Genomic DNA, 11168 nt, shown 5'->3' on the forward strand with positions numbered 1-11168 from the left:
AAACCAACCCTGACAACACCTTGATCTTGAACTTCCAGCCTCCAGAACTTCGAGAAAACAAATTTCTATTGTTTGAGGGCCCTGTCTGTGGCACTTGGCTATGGCAGGCCCCGCCGACTTACAGAGCCTCATTTTGGAAACTTGCTACAACTCCTGCCTGGGTTCCTACAGCTCCAACTGTTTTTCCAACTGTTCTTTCTGGATAAACTTCTTGTCCTTTGCCCATTCTTAAATATTGGTGATTCTCAGGGTAAACAACCTTTCTCCTTTTATATGCTCTGCCCAGCAGATGTCACCCACTCTTGTGTTTCAACTACTGACGGTAACCGATCCGATGATTTCAGCCTAGTTGCTCTCTTGCTAGCACCATGTTTAGGTGTAAAACTGCACACCTTCCCCAAATGCTGTCCACATCCTTCAGACTCCACAGTGTGGAACCAAGGTCATCACCTTCCCCACAAACTGGCTGTGCCTCCTGTGTCTTCCCTCGTGTTTGGCTCGTGTCACCATCTACGTGCTCACACTGTCTTTCTTCCGCATGTGTCGTGTCCTCATGTCCTTTCTTAGAAAGAGAATCGGGGTGGGGGGCAAATTTAGCCCATAACAGTGGTTTGATAGTTAAACAGCTCAGTAATTTTAAGATGCAGGGACGCCTGGGTGGCCCAGTTGCTTAAGCATCCAACTCTTGATTTCGGCTCAGGTCATGATCTCAGGATTGCGGGATCAAGTCCCCTGTCGGGCTCCATGCTGGGCATTGAGTCTGCTTGAGATTCTCTCCCTGTTCACCCAGTGGCTAGAGAGCGGAGAAGCAGTCTGGATTCCTCCCTCTTCTTGACGGCTGTGGAGGATCCTAAATACATGTTTGCACCACCCTGCTCGAGTCCAGGCTGTGGGCCTCTGCGGCTCAGACTGCTGCAAGCTCCTTCTGGTTGCTCTTTGCGCTGTGGCATCATTCTCAAATCAGTCCCGGCTGTGGCTACCTGGGAAATGGCCTGGACACCCCTTCACCCCCCACCCCCATGCTCTGCCTGGAGTTGGACCACACATCCTTCAGCAGTTCAATCGGGTTATCACCTCCTCCAGGAAGACTTACAGATCTACCTAGGAAGGTTGGACAGGGAGGGACCCACTGAAGATACTATTTAAGACGAGGCTGGAAGGACCAGGAGGCACCAGTGTAGTCCTGAACAACCACTGTTAAAAAAAAAAAAAAAAAAAAAATCAAAATCGACTTAAGCTCTTGCCATTTTCCCAAAGGCGGTCTTTAAAGATTGTTGGCTTTATGTGAAGCCATCTACTGCCACCTTATGGTAAAAAGTTGAAAAGAAAGCCCCATGCAAAAAGTTCTGCTAACTTCTAGAAGCTTGATCCTCCCCCTTATGACATGGATGAATTATTCGGTGCTCCATCTAAGAACACCACCTGTTCTCGTGCGCTGGACCCCGTCCTCTCTCCTCCAGAGACGGTGTTCCTAGTATCTCCCTCTGTCGTGCATCGTCAATTTTCCTCTTTCTGTTGACATCTCCCCTCGGGACTCAAAGCTCCAGCTACTCATCATCTTAAACCAACACAAATACCTGCCCTTCACCCCCCTCTCCTCTCCAGTGACCACCCCATTTCTCTGCTCTCCTTTAGGGCAGATCTCTTCAAGACTTTCCTAAATGTGCTGCCTCACTTTATCTTTCCTCTTCCTCCTCTTGTCTTGTCCTCTCTTCAGTCTACTCCTGGCGGTTTCTGCCTCGATCCCTCTACCTACCGGCTGAATCAAGGCCAAACATGACTTCCACGTTGCCATATCCAGTGATGGAGTCTCGCTCCTCATCTTGACCTAACTGTAGGTGATGTCATTGCTGAGTCCCTTCTTGAAACCCTTTCCTCACCCCCCCAGACTCCACTCTCCCCTGGCTCTCCCTCCCAGGTCCCAGGCCGTTCCTTCTCAGCACCCATGGCTGGTTTCCCCTTTTATCGCTAAGACTTAAATACTGGAATGCCCACCGCTCAACCTTCTGGCCTCTTCCCTGCGTACATCGGTGCTCCCCAGGCCCTCCCACCCGGTCCCTCTACTCTCAGTAGCACTCAGACACTGACCGCTCCAAACTGCTCTCCCTTTCCCCCTGAATTTCAGACTGGACATTGTCACCGCATGCCCAGTGCATGTCCTCAGATCGAGCATATTTCAGATTGACCTCTTGATTTCTTCCAAACCTCCATCCTGCCAGCCTTTTGCCGGTTTCCCTCCTCTCAGCAAATTGCTTCCATCCCTCACTCTTTCTCTGATGCCCACACCTGACCCCTTGGGAAATCCCATTGACTGGATCAAGCATTCTACTGTTTCCTTCATCACCACTACCAGCAGCCTCGTTGGAGCCCATGTCACCCTCAGATGGTTAGATCTTACTAGATCTCCCTGCGTTTGCCTTATCCTTCTCACGGCCTGTCTCTCCACCCGGAGCCAGGGACCAGCATGGTCCTTTTCGCCTGGAAGTAAGGCCATGTCACTCCTCTGCTCCAAATCACCCAATGGCTCCCCATGTCACACAGAGCAAAATACAAGGTTCTCACTGAGATCTTCAAGGCCCTCCCTGGTCTGTGCCCACTCCCAAGCTTCGGGTCTCACGTCCTATCAGTGTCTCCCTGTACTCACCCTGCCTTAGCCTCCTCGAGCATGAGAGTTGGTCCCACCCATTGCCTTCCCCTTTCCTTCTGCCCGGAAAGCTTGGTTCTTACATCTGCAGTCCTCTGCTTCAAAGTTCACATAGTAGGCATACAATACCTGTTTGTTGGGTGAATGGATGAGCGTCACTGTCCTAGGTGATCCAGTTTTCAAAGAAGGAATGTATTCTCTAATCCATCTACTTCTGCTCAAATGAAGCAACAGCAGCCCTATCTTCGACCAATTGTTTGTTTACTTAAAAATCTCTTTAAGACTTCATTTAGAGCACTTTTAGGTTCACAGCCAGATACACAAGGATACAGCAATTTCCCATATACCTTCTGCTCCACTAGATGCACGTTTTCCCCCATTTCGACATTTCCCGCCGGAGTAGAACATTGTTTACTATTGATGAACCTGCACTGACACATCGTCATCCCCCAAAGCCCATAACTTACGTTACGGTTCACTCCTGGTGTTGCACATTCTAAGCATTTGGGCAAATGTATAATGAACTGTATCCATCATTATGGTATTTTTTTTTTTAAAGATTTTATTTATTCATGAGAGACACAGGCAGAAGGAGAAGCAGGCTCCATGCAGGGAGCCCCATGTGGGACTCGATCCCGGGTCTCCAGGATCACACCCCAGGCTGCAGGCGGCACTAAACCACTGAGCCACCCAGGTTGCCCCATCATTATGGTATTATACAGAGTATTTGCACCGCCCTAAAAATCCTCTGCGCCCTCCCTGTTCATCCCTCCCCCACAACCCCTGGCAACCATAACCCCTAACCATCTCCATAGTTTTGAATTCCCTAGAATGTCATATAGTTGAAAGCATACAGTATGTAGCATTTTCAGATTGGCTTCTTTCACTTAGTAAAAGTGAAAGCCTTATGCCTTTAAGATTCTTTGATGTATTTTTATGGCTTGATGTCTCGTTTCTTTTTAGCACTAAATAATATTCCATTGTCTGGATATACCAGTTTATTTATCCATTCACCTTCTGAAGGACATCTTGGTTGCTTCCAAGATTCGGCAACTATAAATAAAGCTGCTAATAACATCTGTGCGTAGGTTTTTGTGTAGACATAAGTTTTTAACTCCTTTGGGTAAATATCAAGGAGCACAGTTGCCAGATCATATGGTAAGACTATGTTTAGCTTTGTAAGAAACCACCAATCTGTCTTCCAAAGTGGCTGTACCATTTTGCATTCCCACCAGGAATGAACGAGAGTTCCTATGGGTTCACATCCTCACCAGCGTTTGGTATTGTCGGTGTTCTGGATTTTGCCCTTTCTAATAGGGCATGTAGTGGTATCTCATTGTTGCTTTAATTTGCATTTCCCTGATGACCTATGCTGTGGATCACCTTTTCATACCCTTGTTTGCTATCGCTGTATCTTCTTTGGTGACCTGTCTGTTTATTGTTGAGTTTTCATCTTTGGCCCCCCCCCACTTTTTTTTCCTGGAGAGAAGCTGCCATTGCTAGTTGTTTCTCTGTTGAGATGCAGTGAGCAAGTCAGATTTTCTCTGTTCCAGCAAGGGTTAAGTGAACTCTTTCGTCTGTGGAAATAAGCAGCAAGTCTTGTCCTGTGGGGGCGGGGCAGGGCCCTTTAGATGGCTCGATTGAGGCTACCCACCCCTCTGGTCACCAAAACGTAGAAGGAAAAGAAACTTCCTGTGGGGAAATAAATGGAAACTCCAATCTTTTCCCTTTTGAGGCTGAATGCTATTTGGATCCCTACAGATTGAGAGGGTTTCAGGCTGAGACAGTTCTACTGAGAGAAGGGATCTCCGGGTCCTTCCTGAGGCCACTGGCCACAAGGGAAGGGAAGGGGGAGTCTGGCCTGGTGACCTGGGCTCAAAAGGATGGCTTGGTTGTAATGAGGGAAAGATTGTTCTGAAGTAGTGTTGGGTGGGGACACCTATCTGCCCAGTGTGGGGTGCATGCCTGTAGGAGGGGGGTCCTCGGGAGCCCGAGCTGGTTTGGGTGTGTAGCTTCCTGTGCGGAAATACCCTTGGAAAGTGGGATTTTGCTGCCTTGAAGAAATGCTATGTCTTGAAACCCACAGTAGCACCAATGATTTCTTTGAATCAGACAAGATGAGTACTTAATTGTAGCTCTTGCGATCCTCACTGCCTGGCCGGGCAGCTAAATCTGGAGCAGCTGAGTTCTGGGGGTGGTGTGGTTTCCTTCAGACCCAAGGGCATTTGTCTCAGTTTTGCTTCATGCGACCAGAGGGCACTGGCTTTGGAGCACTGATAAGCACGTGGAGGGTGGGGGGCGTTTGGACAACGCTAAGACATTGGCCGGAAGCCACAAGTAGGAGACGTGGAACTTCCTGCTAATCTTGCACGTTGCAGCCTGAGCCGAATTCAATTTGAAAAATAAAAGGGATACTGCCTTCCTTGTGGTCTAAGCCGGTGGGGTGGCTCCGTCTGGTTATGTAAGAGTCTGGTGTCCTCTACAGTAACACGCAGGGCACAGCGTTCCTGCTTCCGTCTGTCCCCAGGCCCCCCGCCAGCCTACATCATTCTGCTGGCCTTCCATCACCCCAGGTGAGACCCGGCCTGGACTTCCCCACGTCTTTCTCCCCGGTCCTACCCTGTGCCCTGGAGGACACCACGAGGCCCAGCCCGGTGCTGCTAGAGGTGTAGGACCCCCATCCCTACTACACTCCATCCTTTTAACTTCTCTCTTCGTGGGTTGCTTGCTTTCCTCAAAACGACAGCTTGACCACTTCCCCCTTCACTCTGCAAATGGAAACCAACTGACAGAAACTTCTTTCACTTCCCCCGACCAAAGCTATTCCCTTAGCAACGTCTGGAATGATAATAGCTGAGCGAGCTTACAATGACCCAGCCTTGCCCTAAATGCTTCACCGGCCAACTCACTTCATCTACCATTTGGCCTTTTCCACTTTAACCAACAAACAGCAGGCACAGAGAGATTAAGTGACTGGACTGGACTAGTCATGGGCAGAACTGGGATACGATCTCGGGCAGACTGAATTCAGAGGGCCCAGCACCTGTTACGGTTCCTAGAACAGGTAAGCACAAGGGTGCTGCGTAAAGATGTGCTCAATGAGTATGGGCTGATGCATAAATGAATCTGTGAAAACAAAGAGGTTCAATCCGGTTCTAGACTGGGATGCCAATCTCAGTATCGAATACCAATATCAGTATCAAAACTCAGGATCAGACACACAGGGAAGATAGCAATGATTTTTGGGAGGTGGAGCTGGTGACACACAGTAAATTTATATTTTTTCTTTTTTTTTTTCAAGATTTTATTTATTCATGATAGAGAGAGAGAGAGAGAGAGAGAGAGAGAGAGAGAGAGAGAGGCAGAGACACAGGAGGAGGGAGAAGCAGGCTCCATGCCCAGAGCCCGACACGGGACTCGATCCCGGGACTCCAGGATCGTGCTCTGGGCCAAAGGCAGGCGCTAAACCACTGAGCCACCCAGGGATCCCCTATTTTTTATTTTTCAAATGCAAAAATAACAATATCCCTAACTGAAGACTGCAGGAAAGAATCACAAAAGTATTAAGAAGAAAAAACAAAGCCTACTTGGAGCATCAGTGATATTTGTTCTCTTCTGAAATTCCGGTATTTTTGGAAAAAATAGTACTCTAGGCTTCTGTCACTTATATAACTTTGTGTGAATGAATTTGAGATCCTTTTTGAAACCAATTGGGATAAATGAGAAAGGTTAAGGGTGCCGACTGCTCATCTTTCTCTTTTCTTTAATCAACAGAAAACAGATGCAAGGAGCCCCAGTAGGGATTGAGGTATTGATTTTATTCCTGACAACAGTGCAAGTGCCCATGGACCCTTGAAGTGGCTGGCCCTGCAATGCCAGATTACAGAATGTACCTGGACCTTCTGAAGCCTCCAAACCAGACCTGTATGAGTGGACAGGAAGGCCTGGCCTGACTTACAGTGTCTGTCAAGGTTCTCCAGACCAACAGAGTCAATAGGATGTGTACATATTTATATAGAGAGATTTCTTATAAGGAGTTGGCTCATTCTATTATGGAAGCTGGCAAGTCCAAGATCTATAGGGTGGGCTGGCAGCCTGGAGACCTAGGGAAGAGCCAATGCTGCAATTCCAGTCTAAAGGCCATCTGCTGACAGAGTTCCTTCTGCGTGGGATGGTCAGTCTTTTTGTTCTAGGCAGGCTTTCCACTGATTAGATGAGGCCCACCCGTATTATGGTGGATAATCTGTTTTACTCATGGTCTCCTAATTTAAATGTTAATCTCATCCAATAGCACAATCACAGAAACATTCAGAATGATGTTTGACCAAATATCTGGGGACAGTGGCCCAGCCAAGTTGGCACAGAATCACACTCACCTAGGCTCAGGTATCAAAACTGGGGAATGATCCCCTTTCTCCGGCCAGAGGTCTAGGTGGCAGAGAAGACCCATGACATGTTGGCTGGAGGTGGAGAGCTCATTCTCTTTGAAGTTTGACATCATCAGAGGCTCAGACACAGTTGCTGAACACAGTGTACTTGGGAACTTGGTCTAACACGAGGCTGTCCCTGGCCCAGGAGGGTGAGACACTGAACTGTAGAATGCTGGCGCTGGAACAGGGCAGGAGTTTGTCTTCTCCCCAGGTTGACCCTCATCTGCTTATTTTTCAGGTGAGAGAATGAGGCCCATATGTTAATTATGTAATGCACTTCCCAACTCTCCTCTTGTCCCGACGAGGACTTTTCTTTCTCACGGGAATTGAGTTTGATTTGTCCCTAATGTTTTTGGAAATAACCTTTCAGGGTTTTCATAGGAATGATTAGGAGGAAGTAAGCTGGCGGTGTTGGTCTATGTGGTGAGTGTGAGGGGGATGTAGGGTGGGGTTGGGGGTAGGTTGTTAAGTGGGTACTGTTCCGTCAATAGAAGAAGAAATACACACCACAGGTGGAGGCAGTACGGCTGTCAGATGTGCTGCCGTGGTTGCTTGTCTGTGTCTGTCTGCCTGGCCACAGCATGCTCAGTTACCTGGTTAAATAAGATTTCTGGGTATGACTGTGAGGATGTTTCTGGAAGCGATCAGGACTGGAATCAGGGGCCTGAGAAAAGGAGATCACCCACCCCATCCAATCTGTGAGCACCCCAAGAGAACAAAAAAGGTGGAGAAAAGGAGGATTCAATCTGCTTGAGTGTTTGAGTTAGGACATCCATCTTCTTCTTCCCTTGGCCTGGGGCTTATCCCACTGGCCTTCCTGGTTCTACAGCTTGCAGACAGTAGTAAATCGTAGGGCTTCACAGCCTTCATAATCACAGGAGCTGATTCCTTAGAGTAAATATGTATGTGTCTATCTACGTCTCTTTCCGTGTACGTATGTATCTCTCTATCCATGTGTGTATGCATGTATCTATCCATTGTGTATGTCTATGTAATAATCTGTATTTATTCTATAAACATCTATATTTATTTCTCCAGACAACCCTGACTTAAGGCTACAGTGCCTTATTTGTTGTGCCTAGAATAATGCTCAGTATACATCCTTAGGATCGGGTCGCTTAAATGGAACGGCAGGCTCCAGGAGTCCTTGTTATTCCAGGGCTCATTATCTGACTTTCTGAAGTCATAGAGTTACAGGAAAAAGCAAAAATAGGCACATCGTGAAAATATTAAGTAATGGATTGGCCACATGTAAAAATCTTCCTCGGCTCAAACACCTGTCCCGGGGACCAAATATCTCTGATTGGAGTCTGGTGCTGTAAACACTCCGCGATATTGTGCCAAAGCAAGAGGGCTGCGCAGGGACGGTGCAAACCTGGCAAGAGGTAGGGCTTTTCAGGCAGCTGATGAAAATGATGGTGGATCCCTGCTCAGATCAGCAGAGGAGGCTCTGGCAGCAGGAGACCAGTTAGGAATGAAGAAGAGAACGTTTATAAGCAAATCAGGATAGATTCTTCGAAGGGGGATGATTTAAACAACCACGGATTGAGAGGATCCCTTGGGAGAACTGATGTTGTCTGCAGATATTTTTGTAAAATCTTATTTCTTCTGATTGAAGCCTGTAATTGCTATATTATGCAATTGCAGATTTCAATCAGAAAAATGACCCCCCTCTGTAAAAGCCTGAGTTCTTTCTTATTCATTTTGAAAAGTACTTTATGGTTCAAATTATAATGGAAATGTTGTTAGATATTAAATAAGAAACACTTATTTAATTTTATTGTTCCAGATAAAATTTCAACCCAGACTTTTTTCCCCGCATTGTTTCCATGATCCTTGGATAATGAGGACCGTTTTCCATATGCCGGGGTGGGAAAAGCCTCCCTAAGCAAGACACAAAATGACAAAGGAAAAGACTCATAACTGACCACTAAAAATTTGATAATTTTGCATGGCAGTCTGATAAAAAGCACACAACTCACTGGGTGCAAATCTGGGTAGCATTTATAGTTGCTAAAGGTCAGTAACTATGACATATAGAAGCACATTCAAATCGTGAAGAAAAAGAAAAGTAACTCAGTGGCAAAATTGGTAAAATTTGTGGCTGGTGAATTCACAGAAGAAAAAGGGGAACAAGGGTGGAAGAGTGGTTCACAAACCTGTGAAAAGGCGCTGACACTTAATCTGAGGAATGCAAAATAGAACTTCAAAACACCATTTCAACCCACAGCCTGCCAGAGACTGGAGATAACATCCAGTACCAGTTCAGGTACAAGTAAATGCACACTCGCGCACACATTTTCTCTCTCTCGGAGATACGGCTCAGCACAGCGTAGCCAAGTGAAAATGTGTGTGTCTTTGAACACAGCAATTCCACGTCCAGGGATAGAAACCTGCCCCACGGAAGTGTTCACACATGCTCACACAGAACCGCCTGCAAGTAGTTTGCTGAAGGATTGTCGTAGAAAAATTGGAAATATTGCCATTACTGTGAATAACAGCTAATCCTTACAGAAAGTCTTCTCTGGGTCAGAACTTGCCTAAGCACTTTACATAAATGAACTCACTTAATCCCCCGTGACAACCCTGTAAGTGCTTTTATTAGCCTCATTGTGCAGAGAAGGACACGAAACGGGGAAGAAGCGGTTTATTCCTGGCCTCGAGCTCGCGGGACGCAGAATTGCTGTGTGATGTGACCCCGGGCGGTCTGGCAAGGAGCCTGTGCTCCGCATCGCTTGCTGTACCGCCTGCATCCAGTATAGGAGAGCTTAAATAAATCGTAGAAAAGCCTTACAAGCCATACCAAGACGTGTGTGTGTGTGTGTGTGTGTGTGTGTGTGTAAATGCACGGATGCGGGCAAACTGGAAGAAACACGCAGACTGTTATTAGCGGTTGCATCCACGAAGGGACATGTGGCTGGGGGTGGGGATGAGGGGTGCTCGTAAAAGGAGACTTTTCATTTCTAATCTATAAATCTTTGAATTGTGGATTTTCGAGGATATTATATTTATTACATGTATGATTTTAAAATGTCAAAGCCAAACACTAAGGGGCTGCAGGTACTTCTGACCTGGCCTATGAATAGCTTGAGATTCAGGCTCGGTGATTGTTGGTAAGTTGTACCAGGGGGTAAATAGCAGCTCGTGGGCAGAGGGACCTTAGTGGTTGAGGGAAGAGGCCCAGGGAGCAGGAGCCAGGGGCTGGCGGCTCTCCCCCACAAGCAGTGCTCCTTCTCTGGGCTCCCCCCAGCCCGGGGCTTGGGGATCAGCGGGCAAAGAGGGATTTCTCACCTGTTACCATTTATGAGAGGCCCGCCTATTCCTGATTGTAATAACTCACCCAGTCAGCCATGCCACGGCGCTCATTCTCGTGACTGCAGGATTTATGAGTTGAATAAGGATATATTGGGGGCGGGAGAGACATGGGAGGCATATTGACACTAGTGCCCTCAACAGGGCAGTGACATGCTTTATTATATTAATGATGTCATTTTGAATCAGCAAACCCAGAGTCTCTAACAATCCCACTTGCCCTCCTCAACTGTAGAATTCGAAAACTAAAAATACTCACTTTTCCAGACTTCCCTGCAGCTGGAGGGTGACCTTGCGACCCAGTCCTGTTGCGTGAGATGTTCGTGGGTATCACTGACTGCACTTCCAGTAAAGCTTCCTAAAGGCACAGTCTAGACTAGAATGACCCATCAGACTTTTGCTCTCCCCCTTTTTTCCCCCTGACCAGACCACAGATGTCTAGAAATGTAGCTGCTGTCCCGTAACTATGAAGATGGAAGTCCCGTGCTGTTAATATCCTAGGGTCACCATAACAAAATACCACAGACTGGCCTAAGACAACAGAAACTTATCCTCTCCCAGTCCTGGGGGCTAGAAGTTCAAAATAATTGAGGTGTTAGCAGGGCCGTGCTCCCTCTGAAGTCTCTAGGGGAGGATCCTTCCTCGCCTCTTTTTGTCTTCCGGTGTTGCTGGTGATCCTTGGTGCTCCTTGGCTTGTAGAAGCCTCACTCCAGTGTCTGCCTTTGTTGTCACATGGCCTTCTCCCTGTGTCGCTCTCTCTTCTTTTCTTAGAAGGCAACCAG

At 47.3% G+C, this 11168-nt stretch overlaps 1 long non-coding RNA gene across 1 annotated transcript; it reads left to right on the plus strand.

Annotated features, from left to right (window-relative positions):
* Window positions 1-5195: 5195 nt before the first annotated feature.
* Window positions 5196-9858, plus strand: LOC119867609. The gene is made up of 3 exons (XR_005384120.1): window positions 5196-5708; window positions 6419-7312; window positions 8864-9858. It is a non-coding gene; the product is annotated as an uncharacterized LOC119867609 (long non-coding RNA).
* Window positions 9859-11168: the final 1310 nt, after the last annotated feature.

The sequence above is a fragment of the Canis lupus genome, chromosome 35 (genome assembly GCF_011100685.1).
Source record: "Canis lupus familiaris isolate Mischka breed German Shepherd chromosome 35, alternate assembly UU_Cfam_GSD_1.0, whole genome shotgun sequence".
NCBI classification, from domain to species: Eukaryota; Metazoa; Chordata; class Mammalia; order Carnivora; family Canidae; genus Canis; species Canis lupus.